Source organism: Mus musculus, chromosome 12, assembly GCF_000001635.26.
Source record: "Mus musculus strain C57BL/6J chromosome 12, GRCm38.p6 C57BL/6J".
Classification (NCBI taxonomy): Eukaryota; Metazoa; Chordata; class Mammalia; order Rodentia; family Muridae; genus Mus; species Mus musculus.
The window spans coordinates 13,606,659-13,627,761 of NC_000078.6; the positions used below are offsets into that span (position 1 = coordinate 13,606,659).

Consider the following 21,103-nt stretch of genomic DNA (forward strand, 5'->3'; position numbering starts at 1 on the left):
ATCGTTCCCAAATAGTTCCACCAGCTGGAGGCTAAGCATAGTGCATGAGCCTATGGGGCCATTCTCTTTCAAAACACTACATATAGTAAGCTCAAGGCCAACTTGAATTACATAACGAAACTCCTGTCATAAAATTAAAAAAAAAATACTAAGAACATCCAATCACATTGATATTTAGGTATGCTTCTGCTCGTCTGGTGACAAATTGGGGGTGAAGCCTATGATGTGGCTCTAGCCTACCTTTCAGAATTTAGAGTATTCCATGTACTTAGGGAGTGGTTTATGATGCATGGACCTACACTGAGACAATAGTAATAACCGCAAGCTAAGCAAAGACACCATTCCTGTGGTAAAGAAATGTTGTGTTTTCTTACTAGGCTAAGGGTTGGTGAGTGGAGGGCCGTGGCTTTCTTGACACTTTGGTCTGCTACAGGTCTTCTGGTGTGAGCTCTCGAAACAGCTCTGATGTCCAGAGCTCAGGATGACTTCACAGAGGCTGTAAGAGATGGGGTTAAGGCTTCTGAAGTCAGCAACACTGAATGACATGTGTGTTGTCTTATAACATGTGTGTATGGGAAGGCAGTATGAGTGATTCTTGAGGCCAGGGTGTGGAAGGTGCTGACAAGGGTGACTGGAGAGATGGAGGCACTGTACTGCTGGTTTTATGTGTCAACTTGACACAGGCTGGGGTTATCACAGAGAAAGGAGCTTCAGTTGAGGAAGTGCCTCCATGAGATCCAGCTGTAAGGTATTTTCTCAATTAGTGATCAAGGGGGAAAGGCCCCTTGTGGGTGGTGCCGTCTCTGGGCTGGTAGTCTTGGGTTCTATAAGAGAGCAGGCTGAGCAAGCCAGGAGAAGCAAGCCAGTAATGAACATCCCTCCATGGCCTCTGCATCAGCTCCTGCTTTCTGACCTGCCTGAGTTCCTTGGTGATGAACAGCAGTATGGAAGTGTAAGCTGAATAAACCCTTTCCTCCCGAACTTGCTTCTCAGTCGTGATGTTTGTGCAGGAATAGAAACTGTAACTAAGACAGACACTATGGGCAAATCTTTGACAGATGACTCAAGGGTTGGGGCAAAGTTCATGGGTAGGGTGTGGATCAAGGACACCAGCTCACAGCCATACTCTTGTTCTTAAATACTTTTTATTTGCTCTCATTTTACATGAAATTGGAAACTATATGGATCTCAGTATAAAACCAATAAGTCAATAAAACTGATCAATATGGCATTCTAGTACTCAATGAAGAGTCAAAGCCATGGGCTTCAGAATCAAGGACCAGGCAGGATCCAGTTCTTAAAACACTTCTTGTAGGGCTGTGTAAGTCAGGTCTCTACTACTGTAACAAACTAGCAGAGCAGAAACTTAAATGAAAAAGACAAAGACTTAATTTCAGATCTTGGTTTCAGAGGTTCCAGACCATGGTCATTTTGGTTCCAAAATGAGGCTAAAGCTCATGGCAGGACTAAGTCTTGATGGGAGCAAAGTTGCTCAGCCTAAGACACAGCCTTCCCAGACACATTCCCACGGATCTGTTTCCTCCGACCAGTCCTACCTCTTCAAGTGTTCCCCATTTCCCAAAGATGTTTTGAGCTTATGTACCCCTCAAAGGAGCAATATCCAGATGAGGCCAGAATCTTCCAGATCTAATCATCTCCCACTTCTGAACACAACTATATTTCAATACATGAGCTCTGGGAGGACACTTCAATCCCAAGCCACAGCGAGGAGGGCCAGTGAGCTCACCAAATCTTAGATCTCTCCCATGGAAAGTAAGAACCCTAGTTGATTTCACAACCTTGTTAAATAAAATGATCTCGGCAGAGGACAGCGGGAGCTGTGCCCTTCCACAGCACAGACAGCAGGACACACGGCATGCTTCCAGAAGCTTCCATACAGTTTGAGGTGACAAAACACATTTTGAAAGCAGAAAATATCCATGGAGCTATTTCAGAATGTTGATTTTGTAGTTCAGCGAGCACTCTTTGGCTGAGTTCGTTTCTCACGGAAACACATTTAACAATCACTTGGTGAGGGAGGGTGGATAGTTAGGTACCAGTTTTTCCACATCTCATCATAAAACCCATTAGCGATATGGACGAGTGTTTCTTCTAAAGTCTTAATATCTTCATTTTTATCTGACTGCTGTGTGGAGCTTCAAAAGTTAAACAAAGATGCCATCTGAAGAGACCTTGACAATGGATTTTCAATTTTTTTTTGAATTATTTGTTTATTATATGTAAGTACTCCAGAAGAGGGATGTTACAGATGGTTGTGAGCCACCATGTGGTTGGTTGCTGGGATTTGAACTCACGACCTTCAGAAGAGCAGTTGGTGCTGGTGCTCTTAACTGCTCTGCCATCTCTCCAGCCCTGGATCTTCACTTCTACCAGGGAAGTTTCCCTGACTCCCCCTCCTTATGGTCCTCAGAGACTTGGGCTGAGGGGAAAGGAAGGAAGCTTTTCTCTGCAGGCATCCTTGAGAACAGCCCTCCAGAGAATGGTATGCAAGCGACAAGAATAAACTTGTACTTGAGAGTTTTTAGCAAGGCTGGGCAAGATGACTTAACTCAGGAAGGATGCCAATCAACAGCGCTGGCAGATGTCTGTTCACAACGGTAGGCGGCCAGCGAAGCGTTCCCTCAAATATTTGCCTGTCAGCCCATTGAAGGAGAGCCGTTTCAGCTCTTCAATAAATTGCTTCTTTGTGGCTGCCGCAGCTAAGCAAAACTGACGCCGTACACGGAGGGCCTTATGGACTTGAAATGGGGAATCGTTTCAAGCTGAGAACTACACAGACTTCATCCCAGGTGTGCTATTCGATTTGCTGAGCTCAGCCCACACACCTATCCCCTGCGGCAAAACCAAGCCTATCTGTCCCATGTGGCTGCTGAGACAGGACAAGGGTGGCTGCTCTCAACTGCTCAGTCCTCCCTGCTTCTGTGCCTCTGGGTACCCCGATTTTCACACTTTGGCAGTGACTAGGACTTCTTCGGTGGAGGGAGATGGTGCCCCGTGGCGCAGATATTGCCCAGCATTTTTTGAATATTCCCGTTTAAGAAGCACAAGTCCCCAGCAAACGCTAGATATAAACAAAGTTGCATACTCGGTGATTATAGGTGATTCCAGATTTATTCCCTACATGAATTTGGTGCTTGTAAATGTCACAGGCTCACACCATTTTTAAATATGTTGGTGGCCTCAGAGTCAATGGAATTTGCGTTTCAAGCTTACCTTTTCTCGTACCAGGAAGGGACGAAGAAGCCGTGTAAACGTCTGGTGGGTTTGCATGGTGACTGGCGTTACCTCAGAACTCTTCCCTGGTGATCTCATTTGGAAGAGCTCCTTTTTGGAGGAAGATACATATTTTAGCAAAGTAAGCACGTTTCTCTGCTTTGCTTGGCTACACTAATGTCCCTACTGTGAAAAAAAAATTCAATTTTGCTTATAATCAACAAGATGATAACCTTATTCATAAAATAATCTTGCTTCTATCACACAATGAGTGTAGCCTTTATAAAATCCAAGTGCTGACTCAGTTTGAGGAGCTAATTGACATGATTTGAAATCAAATAACATCATCTCAGGCTTCCAGAATTGAGTAGAAACAAATGAAGGGAAAGCAGCCCAGCCCAGCCCCAGCAGGAATCATGTGGGTGGGCCATGAAAGAGGAGTCAGGTTCTCTGCTGGGGAAATAGGGGTTCAGACGGTACCACTCTAGGAGGTCCAGGTTCTTGTGTACCACAACAAGGAGCTGGTAAGGAAAGCAAGGACGGTTTGCTAGAAGCAGAGGAAGCAGAGTGCAGAGGGAGAGAATTTAAACGTTCAATGGCACCTACTACACAGATCAGAGCTTTATGTCACATAGTGGGGACTTTCTGGCTCACTTGCATAGCATGTGCTTTGAGGTCATTTTCATAGTGTGCACTTTCTTGTGCACACTCTGTTGCATGTAGTTCTTCATGCTTCATGCGTCCCATAAGCATCTTAAGTCTCCATTTTAAGGATGTGCATTTAAGTATTATAATGAGCCCCAGGTCACCTTTCCCTGGAGCACCTCTCTGTGCTAATGGCTTCAGCCGGTTCCTAATCAGCCCACACAGTGAGGTGGGGCAGGAAGACTTGTATACTAATTTGCAGCCTTCTCATATGGCCTCTGGTCTTCACTCTGCCCAGTTCGCCTCCTCACTGACACGTGCTGGGTAAGGCCAAGCATCTCTCATTTATCAGATGGGCCTGTGCTTGTTGCTTCCTTAGGTTTTCACTAGGAGAGAGAGAGAGATGGAGACAGAGAGAGACAGGGAGATAGACACACACACACACACACACGCACACAGACAGACAGAGACAGGCAAGAGATTGAGAGACAGACACAGAGAGACAGAGAGAGACAGAGACAGATAGAGATAGACAGAGAGACAGACACAGAGACAGACACAGAGTCAGAGATATATAGCAACAAACAGAGGGATAGAGAGAGAGACAGAGACACAGACAAAAAGTGACAGAGAGAGGCAGAGGCAGAGGCTGAGACACAGACAGAGATAGAGACAGAGACAAAGACAGACAGAGGCAGATAGTGTGTCTGAGCTCAGAGAACACATGCCACGAGCACTGGCGAAGCTGAACAGGAAACCTCACAGGGAAGGTTTAAACCAACTCAGAACTCTAAGATCTTTGAAGGCAGAGTGGTAAAGTGATACAGGAAGGGGCAAGATGGAGAAAGAGGTAGAGTCAGACAGTGATAGGTAGAGCTGTAGAGACAGAGGCCCAAGTAGATAGAGACAGAGACACATTTAGGTAGAAGCAGAGACGGGGGTAGGAGAGATCTAACACATTCGGAAAAATTCCTCCAGATAGCCTCTAACCCAGAGCAGTAATTGGCAAGGAAGTAATGGCAAGAAAGGCATTCAGATGCCCCAGAGTTAGGGGCTCATTTGTTCCTTGCTCACTCACTAACTCTAAGGCTCTGAGAGTGCCCCTGGGGAAGCATTTCCCAGCATTCTCCATGGGGTGGGGACAAGCCTGCCTTGCAATTAAGAACAGAGGAAGTCCCCAAGAAATGTGGCACATTCAACCCTAATAAGAATATATTGTGCCATTTAATGCTCCTAGTGGCACATTTGGTTGGAGTATGAAGCCGAATGAGTCTCACATACATCTTCATTTTCTTCCTGGATTTCTCCTGGATACCAGAACTATGTCACAGTTAAAGTAACAGTCTCACCCGGGGGTCTGACTGAACACCCTCACCTGTGGCCATGTAGGATTCCTGATTGGATGCAACAAGACTTTTCTGAAATTTAAAAATAATCTGCTTTGTGTTTGAATAGTTTTTTTCTTTATGTTCATAAAGTGTTTCCTGCACACTATTTTCTATGATCCTGGACAAAAACCCATGTGCAGATATTAATCCCATTTGTTAATGAAGAGCCCGAGGATCATAGGTGTTAAATGGTTTGTTCAAGTTTACCAGATGGAGGCCCTGATCTGAAGTACAGTTTTCCAGTTTCCTGTTCTCTTTCCCTGCCAACCACTGGGAGCTGAGTGTTGCCAAACTGCAACTCTGTGCCAGGGGTCCATAGACCTGTGTGTTTGTAAAGGGACCTGCTGCTGCTCTCTGCTGCATGGAGTCTCTCTGCAAGGGTTAGAAGGCTAAAGCCCCTGGTGCTAGAAAGAGCAGTGGTCTCCTGGTTGAAGCTGACTGCAGTCTGTTATCCCGCTGTGGACTACAGCTCAGGGTATTTGAACGTGACTAATGTTCAGGGTATTGAACTTGGCTTCCTAACACTGCGGTGACTGAGTTCTTCCACTGCTGAGACAGGAGGCTGTACTTACCTTATGGTCTAGCCTCAGAAGTTGTACTGTGATCACATGTGCTTGTACTCATGGGGAGAGACAGAGTTTCCTTCTTTTTTTTTTACTGTCAAAGTCACACAGGACAGAGAACAGGTACAACGGAAGCTGTTACTGTGTAAAACATAGTCTGTTACTAACTGTTGTATAGCCTCCAGAAGAAATTGATGTGAGTATAAACACATGCACACACACACACACACACACACACACACACACACACACACACACGCACGCTCGCTCGCTTGCTTGCACCAGAGAAGATCTAAATTTTTATATGGAGACAGAAAATCTAAAGAAATAACCCAAATTGAAATCACATTTACTATTTTAGACTCATACAGTGACTGTACCGTAGTTTAAGTCAGCCCCTCCCCAAACAAACAAAACAAACCCCGCCAATTAATCAAGCAAGCAAGCAAGCAAGCAAGCAAGCAAGCAAGCAAGCAAGCCACCCACCAGTGATCCAGTGATGCTCAAAAGCTGGGAGTGGGGAGGCTTATGTTCTTCACACTTCTCCATCTTCTCTTGACACTCAGAGTCTTTAAAAGCAGCAGTCTGCCCTTAGCTTTCTTGTACTTTCAAAAATATATGTTTATTTTTTTTAAAAGATAGAAGCCCGTGTTAGTGACATTTCAGAAGCAAAAGGGACATTGGAGAAGCACAGTTTGACTCACTGTCTTTGTGGTTGAGGCTCCCCACGGGGCTCAATGCTTTTTATTGTCCTCCCAGCTCCACCAGACTCCACCACAAAAAACTGCAGCTGGGACACTTGAGTAGGTGGGGAATGCTTCATACCTCCTGCCCTCCAAGAACAAACAAAGAATCAGGAGAAAAATGAAGATGTGAAAAATAAGTCTGACATCTCAAAGGCAAATGGGGGGAAAAAACCCAACCCCCTAAAGAGTACCTTCTTTTTCTCTTCCTTTTAAGAGAAAGGTGACTTCTTTGAGCTGCCTTCTTTGTTTCCCGCTGAGCTCGCTAATGTGTCTTAATTATCCCACTCCTTATTCCTCACAGCATCCACGTTCTCTTTATTATTTGATCAAGTCCATTTCATCAGCTGCACAAAAGTGGTGCGTTCTGAGACAGAAGAAATTAGCCATGAAATGAGCATCTCCTAAATATTGGTTATAACATCCCTGCTTCTTCCTTTCTTTGTTTATTATCTATGTATTTATTGAAGCCTCACTCTGAAGGCTCTATCCTGAGGTCTAATCTAGGAGGCTGGGGTTCAGTGGCAGGCGCGTGGTCCAAGTGTCAGCCCTCAGCTTCCTTCTTCATCATTCTGCCAGCATGCTCCTGAGAGTAACTGAAGTGGCTTGTCAGAAGTCAGGAGCACGGTCCTGGAGCACAGGAAAATGCTTCCTGAATTCTAACCATTGCTGTTTCCACTCAGCAAATCTGCTTCCATGATATTTCTGTTTAAAATGCTTCATGCACCCCTACTGAGGATCAAACTCGGCCTGAACTACCTGGACTCTGCCGAGGGGTCTTGCTTCTTCCCTTCTGGGCTCCTCCTCCGAGTCCTACTAATCTTGTTTCATCTTTTAGAAGATTTGGAGGCATATGTGCTGGGAGAGAGGCAACAATGCCATTTTCCATGACTGTGCTTCTCTCTTTCCAGGTCCCCTGCTTTCCTATTATCCCTCCCCCATCACTACTCTTGCCTGATGCCCTCTCCACCCAGAACTTGCCAGGTCTCTGCTATATGCCAAACTAAAGGCCCTGGTGACACACAGTGTCTTTTCTGGGTATCCTGAGTGATGTGTAGGTCTGCTGCCAGTGGTGGCAGCAGAGATGTGTCTATTGTAAATGGTGGAAATGAGCAGAAGCCAGAAAATCTGCTCCTGGAGACTCTGCGCACATCTTCTGAACATTCCATGACATTTCTAGTTATCGGTTCTGACCTTACATATGTCATGATGCTTCCTCAGGTCCCGCCCTTACATGGACCATGATACTTCCACAGGTATTGGTCTTTCATAGAACCACGATGCTTCTGTGGTCCTGTCCTTAGGTGGGCCATGACATTTCCACAGGGAATGTACACTCTTGTACAACTATGGTGCTTTCTCAGGCAACATCATTTTTGCCTTTTCTCCAGTTGGCCTCTGTCATCTTCTTTCTACCCCTGTACTACTTCTCTTTCTTCTATAAGGAAGAAAGTTGCGTGTTGAGATCCCAGACACCATCCCACTGAACCCTGAATACAACATCTGTGTCACTATAAAATGATCAAGTGCCACCAACAAACCTCTTCCTACTCAAGGCTGTGGGGAGATACTCAGAGATACCCAGGCTAGCTTGCTGTCAAGGTTCATAGGTGATAGCAATTTTTATTAATTCCAAACTCTACTTCCTTTCCTGGGAAGAGACCAGCAGCATGTGAACAACTATAAGCTCTCTTTAGAGAAAGTCAAATCTCATCTATCTCCTCCACCCTGCTGAGGGAGCCAACCTAGCAGTCCCCTCCTTGGCTTGAAAATGTCACCTTAAGTCTAGCCTTAGTCCATTGTGATGCATGGGATTCTTATACCCAACCACTGGACTGAAGATGGGATCCCTGTGGTTGAATTAGGGGGGACTGGAAGAAGCTGAGGGGGAGGGCACCCCCATGGGAAGACTAACAGTCTCAACTGACTTGGACCCCCGAGATCTCTCAGACACTGAGCCACCAACCAGGCAGCATAAACTAGCTGGTCCAAGACCCCCTCAACACATATACAGCAGAGGACTGTCTGTTCTGGCCTGAGTGGGAGAAGCTGTTCCTAACCCTCCATAGACTTGAGGCCCCAGGGAATGGGAAGGCCTGACAGGGGACATCATCTTGGAGACAGGAAGGGAGGAGGAATGGGGTGAGGAAGTATGGAAGGGTGAACCAGGAGGGGTATAACAACTGGACTGTAAAAACTAAAGGTAATAAACAAACAAACAACAACAAAAATATAAATTAGAAAGTTTGAACAATAATAAAATGTCGTGGTTTAATACCTGAAAAAAAGAAAAGAAAAGAAAAGAAAAGAAAAGGAAAGAAAAGAAAACAAAAGAAAAAATGAGGGAAAAAGTCACCTTAAGAAGTGGATTGCATAAGAGCCCCCAGTGGAGAAATCTTTTATGGTTTTATTTTGTGCTGACAACAGCTCTAAATTAGAGGGTGCAGCTGACTGGAATGAGCTTAATTCTCCATACAAATGTGGGTTCTCAAAAAGAAATCGCTTTTTTCAGGTCTAAAATCTATTTTATCTCCCCCTAATTAGGAGAATATGTAAAGCAAGAGTAGGGGATGCCGTTCAATTTGCCATAAAAAGCAACCCCAGTAGTTTATAAGACCGCACTTCCCAAACAAGCTCTGGCCCATTAGAGGAGATCATACATAATTCAGGACTCACTTGTTACTGCGTGTATCATGCAAATTTCCTCAAATTACATTGGGGGAAAAATGAGGTTCATCTTCCAGCTTTAAATAGACTATTAGAAAAGGGGGAGATCGAAAAACCTCAGAGATGCAAAGGATTTCAGTGGCTTTGCGTGAATGTGGGCCGGGAGACCTCAGGTGACAGAGTGGGAAGGAAGCACATGGGATGGTTAAGTCCTATGTAAAACAGGGACCCAACAGGCAGCACCTGCCTCCATTTATTGCCCATGTCTGCTTTGCACGAACATCAGTCAGCTCCCATCACAGGGAGGATCCTTCTACTCTGGACACCTTTCGTTGTTGACGTTGTGTTAATGTTGGTTGTCCTTCAGGAAGGCATTGTTTGGGATATTATAATACAGATATCATGGTATTGTAGACTTATAACTACACACGTATATATGCCATGGATCTGGAGGCTGATAGTCTAAGTAAGATGGGAGAGTTGTCTGGGGCAGGTAATGTCTGGGTGGAAGACCATGACTGATTGCTTTTTTTTTTTTTTTTTTTAGTGATGGAATATGGTGAGGGAGCTCTTTGGGGTCCTTATCAGGATCCTAATCTCATCTTGAGGGCTCCATCCCCATGACACATTGCTTACCCCGAAAGTCCTAAAGTTCGCTGACACCAGTCATTAGGGTTTCAACATATAAATTCAGGGGAGAGGAAAGAACTTATAGAGATATCCCAGGATCAAGGGAGATGAGAGAAAGAGCCTGTGAGAGAGGAGAGGTCTGTATGTATGTAGAAGGTAGAGGGTAACAGGCTGAAGGGTTGGGAAATTTGCACAATCCCAGGAGGACTTTTCAAATTGAACACAGATCTTGTCTGCTACATCTGACAGCTAGATAACCTCTTCTAACCTATTATTTACAATCCTAGAGAAAAAAAAATCCATCAAACAGGAAGTAAAATAATTACTTGTGAAAGTAATGTATGCATACTTAAAAAATTGTAGTGCACTTTAAAAAATGCATTATTTCTATCAAACAACATTGAAGAAGACCACACTCACATAGTGTGCACCCATACAGCATTCCCTCACACAGCACACACATCCACACCTACTGTTACACATAGGGAGCCTGCTCCACACAAACTTGACTACCCCATTTCCTCAAACCCTCCAACGACTTCCCTTTGCCAGAGACATAAACTACTCCTCTTTGTTTCACCCACCTCCCAAGGTAGACCAGAGCAGGTCTGCATCTTATCTCTCACAGCCAACAGGATGTAAATGGTATGATCCAGCTGCATTTTTAGACCCCTGTGCTATATTGTGCATAGGCCTGTATAGCTTCGTCCCAGATTTGAAGCCTCATCCATTTGACCCACACTGTACCACCCAAATGGGTTTCTCCTTGTGCCTGGTAGCCTCATCAAGGGGACCCAAGAACCAGCAAGCTTCTTGAGGTTTGCTACTAGACGTGATCTTCTCAGGGCAGAGTACTTCTGGTTATCCGTTTGAATGCTGAAAACATCAAGGCTTCTGGAACATGGGTCTTCAATTTCTGTTGTCTTGATGGACAAAGCACATATAGAACTAAATTTTTACAACAAAACACAAGGTACATACATTGCATTTTTCAAAAAAGAAAGTTGGCATTTAAAAAAATAATGCTGTATTTCTTACTTGGAAAATATTATGTGATTTTCTTTTGTACATGGCTTTAAAATATTACAATCTACAAAGTAGTAATTTTTTAAGTTCTAGAACCTTCCCACATAGAGCTAAATCAGTTAACTGCCTGCCAATGTTTGTGTGTGTGTGTGTGTGTGTGTGTGTGTGTGAGAGAGAGAGAGAGAGAGAGAGAGAGAGAGAGAGAGAGAGAGAGAGAGAGGCAGGCTGTGTGTGACTGGGAGCATGTATATGTTGTGTATGTATGTGAGCATGTGTGTGTATTGTGTATAAGTGTGAATGTGTGTGCTGAGTGAATTTGCATTGTGTGAGTCTGTGCTGTGTGAGTCTGTGGGTATGTATGTGAGTATATATATGGCGAGTGTGTATGAGTGTATGAGTATATATGTGTATGTGTGTGAGCATATGTGTGTATGTGTGTGTGTACGTGTGTGAGTATGTATGCTCATAGATTTCTATCTTCTTCTAAAAACCATTGAGCAGCTCAATCTTTCTCTTCATTTTTCTCCCTTCAGTGCTAGGGATTAAACTCAGGAGCCTTGCATAGCCTGAGGAAGTGCTCTACCCCTGAGCTACATCTCCAGCCCTCAGGAGTTCCAATTGTTATGTGTTCTGCAGAGTTGCAGACTTAAAATTTGTAACTTTCTAGAGCAATTTGGATCTCACAGCAAAACTCTGAGAAGGCCCAGGTGCTTCTCACTGCCCCCTCCCCTTTTCTTCTCCTTCATCTCTGCTGGAGATGGGTGTCAGCCACCTGCTCTCCATTCTCAGGTACAGATGGGTCTCACACACCTGTCACCCACCTGCTCTCCATTCTCAGGTACAGATGGGTCTCACACACATCTCCAAATTCTCCTTGTACCAACATCCTCATCTGAGTGGGACATCTATCACACTTGGATACTCCTACATTCACACATCATAGTCACCTATTGGTCACCTAACATTAGTGCTCACTCCTGGCAGTGTACATTCTTTGGCTTTTGACAATAGCAAGAACGGCATCTACCTACTGTTCCAGTGTCATACAAAGCAGTCTATTTGCCCTAAGAATCCACTGTTGCCCAAATGTACCACTTACTCATTTTTCTCACCGAACCCTTTCCATGTTCAGTAACCACATTTTAAAAACATTTAAAAATGTTTCCATAGTTTGGCCTTCTCTAAAATATCATACAATTAGATCCTGTAGAATGCAGTCTTGTTAGAGAAATGTCAGTTAGTAGCATGTATATCCAGTGCTTTCCCGTCGTCTGGCCGTGAGAACATGTTTCTTTTTAGTGTTGAATGATACCGAATTGCTTGACTATCAAAGCGTAGTTAACCTTCCATCTCCTGCACGGCATCTTAGTTGTTTTAACAGAGGTGTTACAAGCATGTGAAGGACTTTGGGGGACATACATTTTCACCAACTTTGGATAAATTCCAAGAAAGAGTTGCTGGTTCTTAGATACTAGTGTGTTTTTCTTTTCCTTCCTTCCTTCCTTCCTTCCTTCCTTGCTTCCTTCCTTCCTTCCTTCCTTCCTTTCTTTCTTTCTTTCTTTCTTTCTTTTTTGCTACATACTTACAAGTTAAAGAAGAAAATAGTACCCATGCATTCCATATGGTATATTTTAAATATGTCTTCCTCTATTTTTCCTTTCCCTCTAGCCTGCTCTCTTTCAGAGACAAGATCTTACTCTTTCACTACATAACCCAGGTTACCTCGACCCAAGATCCATCTGTGTCAGCCTCTTAAATGTTGTGATTATAGGAGTGAGATAGAACACACAACCTTGTTGGTTTTTCAAATGCTATATATCTTATTTTATTTGTGTGTGTATTATATGGTTGTGGTTGCATGTGTTTATGTGTGGCACACATATGTGGGAGTACATGTGCACATGTTTGCATTTGGAGGCCCGTAGAGAATGGCAGGTGCCCTTTTCAATTGATTTTTGCCTTAGATTTTTGAGACAGGGTACTTACTTGAACCATGAACACAGCAGTTGCTGTAGACTGGCTGGCAAGTACCCTCTGAGGCTCCTCCTGTCCCTGCTGAGATTACAGGTGTGTACTTCTGCTCCTGTCTTTTTATGTGGCTGCTAGAGATGCAGATGTGGACCGCCAGGCTTACACAGCTGACATTTTCACCTGAGCCATCTTTCTCTCTAGCCCATCTGAAGCAGACAGCATGAACACACTGGTGCTCCGTACATGAAATAGCAGAGATATAAACTAGGATGAAGCAGGGGCATGATCCAAGTCCAGTTCTTTGCACTTCAAATGCGGCAAGAGTTATTTCATCAGTCTGGGCTCCCAGGCCAGAGGGTCCTATAGAAGTAAGCTGCCTCCTTTTGTTTTCCTTCCTGATGATCGTTAAGGGCCAATTCAGAGATTTCCATGACAAGAAGCTGCGCACTTGAAGACTGGACAGGTCCTTGGAAATTACTCTTTCAAAAATTAAACAAAACAACCCCCACCACCAGAAAACAAATCAAAACAAGAACACACACAGAGCTATATACTAATGACCTGATACTGCTCAGATACATTGGATTCTGCACCAGATTGTGAATCAAGGCTGATTAGCGCCAGAGTTCAAGTGTTTATTTGAAAGCTCTTCTATGGTGTATGCTCTGTAGCAGTGGTTTCAACCTGTGGGTCGAGACTTCTATGGAAGTCAAATGGCCCTTTCACAGGGGCCACCCAAGGCCATTGGAAAACACAGCTATTTGTACTACAATTCTTTTCTTCTTCTTCTTCTTCTTCTTCTTCTTCTTCTTCTTCTTCTTCTTCTTCTTCTTCTTCTTTCTTCTTTCTTCTTTCTTCTTTCTTCTTTCTTCTTTCTTCTTTCTTCTTTCTTCTTTCTTCTTTCTTCTTTCTTCTTTCTTCTTTCTTCTTTCTTCCTTCTTTCTTCTTTCTTCTTTCTTCTTTCTTCTTCTTTCTTCTTCTTTCTTCTTCTTTCTTCTTCTTTCTTCTTCTTCCTTCTTCTTCCTTCTTCTTCCTTCTTTTTTCTTCTTTCTTCTTCTTTCTTCTTCTTTCTTCTTCTTTCTTCTTCTTTCTTCTTCTTCCTTCTTCCTTCTTCTTCCTTCTTCTTCCTTCTTCTTCCTTCTTCTTCCTTCTTCTTCCTTCTTCTTCCTTCTTCTTCCTTCTTCTTCCTTCTTCTTCCTTCTTCTTTCTTCCTTCTTCTTCCTTCTTCTTCCTTCTTTCTTCTTCCTTCTTCCTTCTTTCTTCCTTCTTTCTTCCTTCTTTCTTCCTTCTTTCTTCCTTCTTTCTTCCTTCTTTCTTCCTTCTTCCTTCCTTCTTCCTTCCTTCTTCCTTCCTTCTTCCTTCCTTCTTCCTTCCTTCTTCCTTCCTTCTTCCTTCCTTCTTCCTTCCTTCTCCCTTCCTTCCTCCTTCCTTCCTCCTTCCTTCCTCCTTCCTTCCTCCTTCCTTCCTCCTTCCTTCCTCCTTCCTTCCTCCTTCCTTCCTCCTTCCTTCCTCCTTCCTTCCTCCTTCCTTCCTCCTTCCTTCCTCCTTCCTTCCTCCTTCCTTCCTCCTTCCTTCCTCCTTCCTCCTTCCTCCTTCCTCCTTCCTTCTTCCTTCTTCCTTCTTCTTCTTCTCTTCTTCTTCTTCTTTTTCCAGACAGGGATTTTCTGTGTAGCCGTGGCTGTCCTGGGACTCACTCTGTAGACCAGGCTGGCCTCGAACTCAGAAATCCTCCTGCCTCGGCCTCCCAAGTGCTGGGATTAAAGGCATGTGCCACCACTGCCTGGCCTATATTACAATTCATAATAATAGCAAAATTATAGTTAAGAAGTAGAAACAACTCTTAAGCTCTCCTCTAGCTCTCCTTCTCCCCCCACCTTTTTTCCAAGTGTCCACGGCTGGCCTTTCTCTTTCTTTTTACCTTCTCTCTTTCTCTCTGCCTTTCTACAATAAAGCTCTAAAATCATAAAAAAGGGGGGGGGGAGGAAGAAAAAAAAGAAAAGAAGCAGGAACAAAATAATTTTGTATTTGGGGGTCACCGCTCCATAAGGAGCTGTATTAAAGGGCTGCAGCATTAGGAAGGTAGAGAGCAACTGCATAAAGGATTCTCTTCATTGACATTCCTGACCACAACCAGAAACAAATATTCATAATGAGAAGGCAGTATCTGACCCCAGAGAGCCATCAATTTTGTGAATGAGCAAAATGTACTATACCAATACAATTGGTATATTGGTGGCTGGAATATTATCCTGCTACAGAAATGACAGAGTACTAATTTATGCTACCATATGCTGATAACATGTAGCCACATGGAAGAATCCAGATAGAGGCTACATGCTACCTGGTGGCATCCATCAGAAATATCCAGAATTGACAGATCCTTACAGACAAAAAGCAGATAGGTGACTGGCACGGGAGAGGGGAGAGAGAGAATAGAAAGTAATTTCTTAATGGGTATGAGTTTATCTTGTAGAAAGATGGACATGTTCTAGAACTTGATGTAGATGATTGCACAGCATTGTAAAGGAACAAATGATGAATTTTACACTGTGTATATGTTTTACCATAAAAGTAGAAAGCAATGTTGGGGTGCATTGATGGGGGGAGGTGCCACAAGAGCATGGCATCTTCTGTTCTTAGGAACTGGCCCTTAATAGCCAGTGACCAAGGCCAAATGTGACCACAGGCAAAGAATGGATGAAGTTACAGCCACGGGACAGTGCAGAGGTGGCCCAGTCTCTTCCATGACCTGCCGTAGGAGGCTGTCTCTGCTGTTTCGGGTCCTGGACAGTACAGGCTGGAGCACAGCGGACCTTGGAATTCCCTCCTCGGCCTTACCTTTCAGCTACTCCAGCTGTCAGTTCCTGGCCAAAAGCCTGGCGCTTGAGTGATCAATAAACCAAACAAGGCCATGTGCAACTGGGGAGTTTAAAGGAGATAATCAAACAAACTTCTCATGCGAGCACCCTTACGGGGATTAATTGAGATTTAAATAATTAAGCCTCTCTGGGTATGCTAGAAGAGAAATACAAATGAAGAAGGGCTGGGCTGGGGCCCAGGCCAGGCCCATTGTACTGAGGGAGATGCAGCATGGGTACCAGCTTTACGTCGTAGAATCCAAGTCACCCCTCGCCCCCCTTTTCCTGACTCATTTTGTACATCCATCTTCTTCCTGAGTGCAAAGTCATGCCTCGACATTCCACTTCGCCATCTCTCCCTGGGTCCTGCCATGCCTCATGGCTAGGCACCTGTGTGGGCTTCCAGCTTTGCCGGAATTTACCGTTTTAAAGAATAGCCCCATCTTGCATTGCCTTTCGTGGCCTGCTGGTCCTTTCCCAGCTTTCTCTCCTGCTCTCTGCTGCTATACAGGGGGCTTTTGGTCTTGTATTTCCCCTTCGGCTTCCTGCTACTGAACCTTTGCATATCCAGTGCTATTCACCGCCACACATGGTATAATTCTTCACTGGGGTGCCTCCCCATCTCCTTCTCCAAAGACAAACATTTATGTGCAGAGCTTTTCTCTTCTCAGATTCCCAGCTTCTACCATAAGCATCTATGCACAGTTCACACTTTGAGTGAGTGTCTTGTAACCTACATTAAGAGAACGGAAGGTCCAAACTCCAAGGTGCAGATGTGCATGCATTTAAAAAAGGTAGAATGGTGTGTCCATTCTGTACCATCTAACAACTGCAGGCGGTCTCTGCCTGGAGCAGCATCCACAGATTGGCTGCAGACACAGGAACAGTCAGTCACATCCAGAGGGAGAAGTGAAATGGAGTTTACTTTAGCTCAGTACAGATCAAGCTTTGACCTGCAGACTGCAAAGAACTCAGCTTTCAATTCGTGTTTGTGAACTGAGGTTCCTGAAGCTGTACTTACCCCCACCCCCACTGAAAGTGTTCCTCAGTTCCTATTAGGGATACAGCTAGAAAGAGCTGAGATCATCACTATGCGTTTTCAAGAAAAAATAAGAAAAGAACATCACCAACTAAGCTTTTATCAAATAGATCCATCTATAAGCAGAGAAGCTCCCAAAGAATAGAGGATTAAAATGACAAACATGTCCATTGAGTCTTGGTGGCTACAAACAGTCTTCTGTGAGGCCTCTGGACGTTGGTCCTGTATGCATCAAGGATGGAGACAGGATCTGGGGGAGGGGGAGCTCCTGAGGGCCAGGGGTTCTCCACAGCTTCAGTATGGGACTTGAGCCTAGTCTCAAGGGTACATATCTTCAAGATATTCTAGTCATTACTTGGTCTCTGGCTCCCTTTCAATGCCATATTTACAATCACCTTCGATAATCCAGCCACTAGACTTGAAAGAGCAAAGTAGTCTGGCAAGGTTAGATAAAAACGGTAGTGTGAATGATAAAAAGAAAAAAAAGTACAAGTCCCTGGGTGAGGACAGTAGAGATGCTGATTCAGTTTTCAAAAGAAGAACAACCTTAATATCGAGGGATCCTTGCTGGGCCCAGGTAACCTAGATACCACCTCTCAATGAAAGTTATAGATTTGTTTCCAAGCTGGATCTCAGTGGCTTTCAAATCACAGCTTCTTGGATTTATTGCAGGTCATTAGCCACTGTGCTGCGACACAGGGAAGAAGCGAGAAGATTAAAGTAACAGCTAGGGCCTTTGAGAAAGAATTTGGCCAGTCTCTGCTGCCTGGAGTACACTGTTAAATCATTATCACTTGTTAATTCTCAGTATAACGTTAGGGAGGACAATTATTATCCAAGTGGCAGGGAGTTTTCAATTAATTCTGCAGAGCCAGTCACATGTTAACTGGCTACATCTGAGCTGGAGATGAGTTTCTTGGGAGAATTAGAATGTGGATGGGCAAGGCTCCCTGAGTTAGGACCTGAGGTGAAATCTATAGCCCAATGCAAAGCAAATTGCAATGAGTGACAAAGGCGGCTTAGGGAAGAAAGCTGCCCTTTATTTTGGCTCACATTTTGAGAGGCATGCTTGCAGGACTATGGGGCTGGTCATATTGTAGTCAAGAATCGGAGATCAAGGAATGCTGGTGCTCAGCTCCCTTCTAATTCTGTTCAGAACCCCAGCCCATTGCCCACATTCAAAGTGGGTTGTCCCTTCTCAAACCTTTCTGGAAACACCTATCATAGATATATTCTGAAATGTGTTTCCATGGTAATTTTAAAGCCAGTCATGTTGGCGACTAATATTAACTACCTTACTCTTATTTCCAAATTAGTCATGTTTCAAGATGGTGGGGTTGCAGAGCCTAGCATGAGATCCTTCTGAGAACGGGACTATATGACTCCAAACTTATATGCAGTGCAATAAAACAGTAACAACAGCAACAACACATAAAAAAGCTGTCTTCTGAAGCAGGCTAAGTTGTGATAGATGTTTAATTTGCATGATGCTGCTTGTGTGATGAAGAGAGAGTCTATATGTTCTCCTTTGTGATCTTCAGCTAAGATTCGGCTCTCATAAGATATTATAGAAATGAAGTGTAATCTGTAGAGGACTTAACTGAGCAGCCTCGTGGATACCCTGCCACCTCCTCTCATCCCCATCCCACCAGTACTTATCAGCTGACTTCCAAAAGTCAGCACCTGAAGTATCAGCTATGGATGTCTGTTTGGAAAGGAGTGTGAAGGCAGTCTCTTGGCATCTACTGTAACTTGATGAGTTTCACGGACTGGATCCTAAGACACAATACACTGAATGCCTGGATGCAGCCTACTTTTCCTCAGTGGGGGCACCTCAACATTGTCAGGGAGAGGAGCCAGGGGGACTTCCACTTTTCTGTGGGGATACTAAGTGTGTTTCAGACATCACGGGACTCACCACCTGGACCAGAGCTTGTCATCTTTCATGTGTGGGGCCTGGTGTTTTACCCTCTGGCTCCTTGTCTTAGGCAGGATCACACTGAGACTGTTCTACCAATACCTGGGCAGACACAGGATGCTTGGACCTTCAGTGCACGGTCAATGTTGCTGTGCCTCGGTGGTGATGGAGACTTTCAGGATTTGTTTTGAGCTTCCTTGGCTTAAACTTATGTTTCACTTAGTGATATTTTGTATTTTCTTGGAATTGGTTTGGAAACTGTATATCTCTGTCTCTCTGTCTCTGTCTGTCTGTCTGTCTGTCTGTCTCCCTGACTTGTTCTCTCTCCTCTCTACTTTCTTTCTTCCTCCTTTCTCTGTCTCCTGGTTGGAATAGGGTTTAAAGAATCTCAGGCTTCCCTCAGAGCAAAAGATCATAAAGAAGAGTGTGCTTAGGCCCCTCTGGTAGTCTGATACAGCCTAGGGATGCCGTCTCAGAGTATATGATTACAGAGACAAAACATCGTTAATAATGTCTTACTCTGTTGATATTTTATAAAACATCAATTTATGGCCTACCACTCTCTGTGGTTTCTGATTATGAATTAAAAACAAGATCTAATATGGATAAAACCTTCATAAACTCAAAGTACTAATGGGCATAAATAATAGTTTTTATATACTAGCAACCATAGTAAGATGATGTAAACATGTTTGTTGGTCATAAAAATTCCAGAATTATTAATATTAGTTTGGTTTCCTTTCATAATGGATGGGGAAAGCTACATTTCAGTTAGAGATAAATGAAAATAAATATAATTGTTTCCTATTCATGATTTGGATTGCCTTGTTTCTATATCCAGTGGCCTTTGTTAAATGTGTATCTTAGACTTTTATGAGCAAGCTGAATATTCACCTACTTTTTCCATCTTTCATAGCCCCAGTGACAGCTTTCTCACTCCCCAGTGAGGCAGGCAAGCATAGGGACTAACTTTGCCGCCTAGGACTCTACTTGGCTTGTGCTATACACATAGCCGTCTTCTAATAATGCACGTGTCTATCTAATAGTCTTGCCTGCATGTAAAATGCTTACACATCCAACTCTGAACATTTGCCCTAGTAACTTGTTTGGCAATCTAGGACCCCACCTGCATCAAGGGGCATGCACACCCCACTCTGAGCAATTAAATCAGTTTTTCTTCTACTATTTGAAGAATTTCTACTCAAACATTGTCCTAATATATCTAGCATGGGTGCAGGAGCCTAGTCCAGCCTGAACTAGTTTAGGGTGCATACACAATAAGGCAAATTATGTCCCCCAAGTGAACCTTTAGGGAAAATTATTTACCATGGCATACCTATGAATAATTTGGCATGCATATAATTAAAATCAGACACATTGTAGGAAGAGACATTTATAGTTAGTGAATGCCTGCCTAAGCCAAGCCTGTCAATCAAAATACAGAACCATTCAAAACTATCCCCTTCCTAATCAAACTCCTTCTCTTGAACTCCATTAATGGAAGCCACAGGAACAAAAGCTGGGTCCCCTCCCCTCACTCATATAGCCTACTGTCAGTCCTGACAGTGTAACCCTTTCTCATCTGCGCTGTCTTAAACTGGAACCCGGAGACACCCTGCTTAGCCTTGGACCACCAGTAACACCAACAGAATAACAGCTGAGTGGAGTTGGGGGCAGGTCCGTTTCACCACTGCCCCCTGTGGACACACTTGGTAATGGCAATAGCATTGGCCTTGGCCCTCAGTGTATTTGTTAAATGTAGAGATCCATCAAGCTTGTACTTTGGGATGTCTAGCTAGGCCCTGCTCCTAACTAAATGTAATTCTACTAAGCCCCACAATTGCCCCTGAGGAAAACCCAGCTTTCATTCTGGTGGACATCTGGGCCTCTTAGAAATCGACAGATAATTGTGTCCCACCCCCATTTGGCTTTCCTTCAAGAGAAAAAGATGAATTAGATATTGAACGAAATTATTGGCTGAGTGAAAAAATAGATGTTCTTGAGCCAAAAAAGAATAAAAGAGGCGGAGAAAAGCTGAGAAGAGGCCATTAGAGAGTGACAAAGGCATCCTGTGGTGGAGAAAGGTCATGTGCAGAAAGCAACATTCAGTCTCAGACAGAAGTGTGGAAACAATGCTGGCCCAGGGTGCCTCTCACAGCTCCTCAGCGTGTGGTGGTGGGAGAGGCTGCTGTGTTCATGCCGGTGCGTTCTCTCACCTTTTGATACGATCCTGGCTAGAATCCCCCTTTTCTTCCTCCTCCTGGGCACACAGCTGCTCACTTCTTGCCTTTACGATGAATGACTCTGGCAACGGCAGAATGCCTGGCCTTAAAGGGACAAGAGGAAAGGAAATGATTTGGGTTCAAATTCTAAGTCTTTTTCTTTATATCCAGGGGCTTCAGGGAAGTGCTCATCCTTGCA

The 21,103-nt window shown here is 44.0% G+C and overlaps 1 protein-coding gene and 1 long non-coding RNA gene across 2 annotated transcripts in view; one reads left to right on the forward strand and one right to left on the reverse strand.

Annotated features, from left to right (window-relative positions):
- Nucleotides 1-21,103, forward strand: part of Nbas (neuroblastoma amplified sequence) — a 368,280-nt gene that overhangs the window by 337,558 nt on the left and 9,619 nt on the right. The window lies entirely within an intron of this gene.
- Gm35725 (predicted gene, 35725) lies at nucleotides 1,131-20,988 on the reverse strand. The gene is made up of 6 exons (NR_136761.1): nucleotides 20,899-20,988; nucleotides 6,768-6,940; nucleotides 6,317-6,658; nucleotides 5,840-5,971; nucleotides 3,235-3,345; nucleotides 1,131-3,082 (listed from the first exon to the last, which is right to left on the reverse strand). It is a non-coding gene; the product is annotated as a predicted gene, 35725 (long non-coding RNA).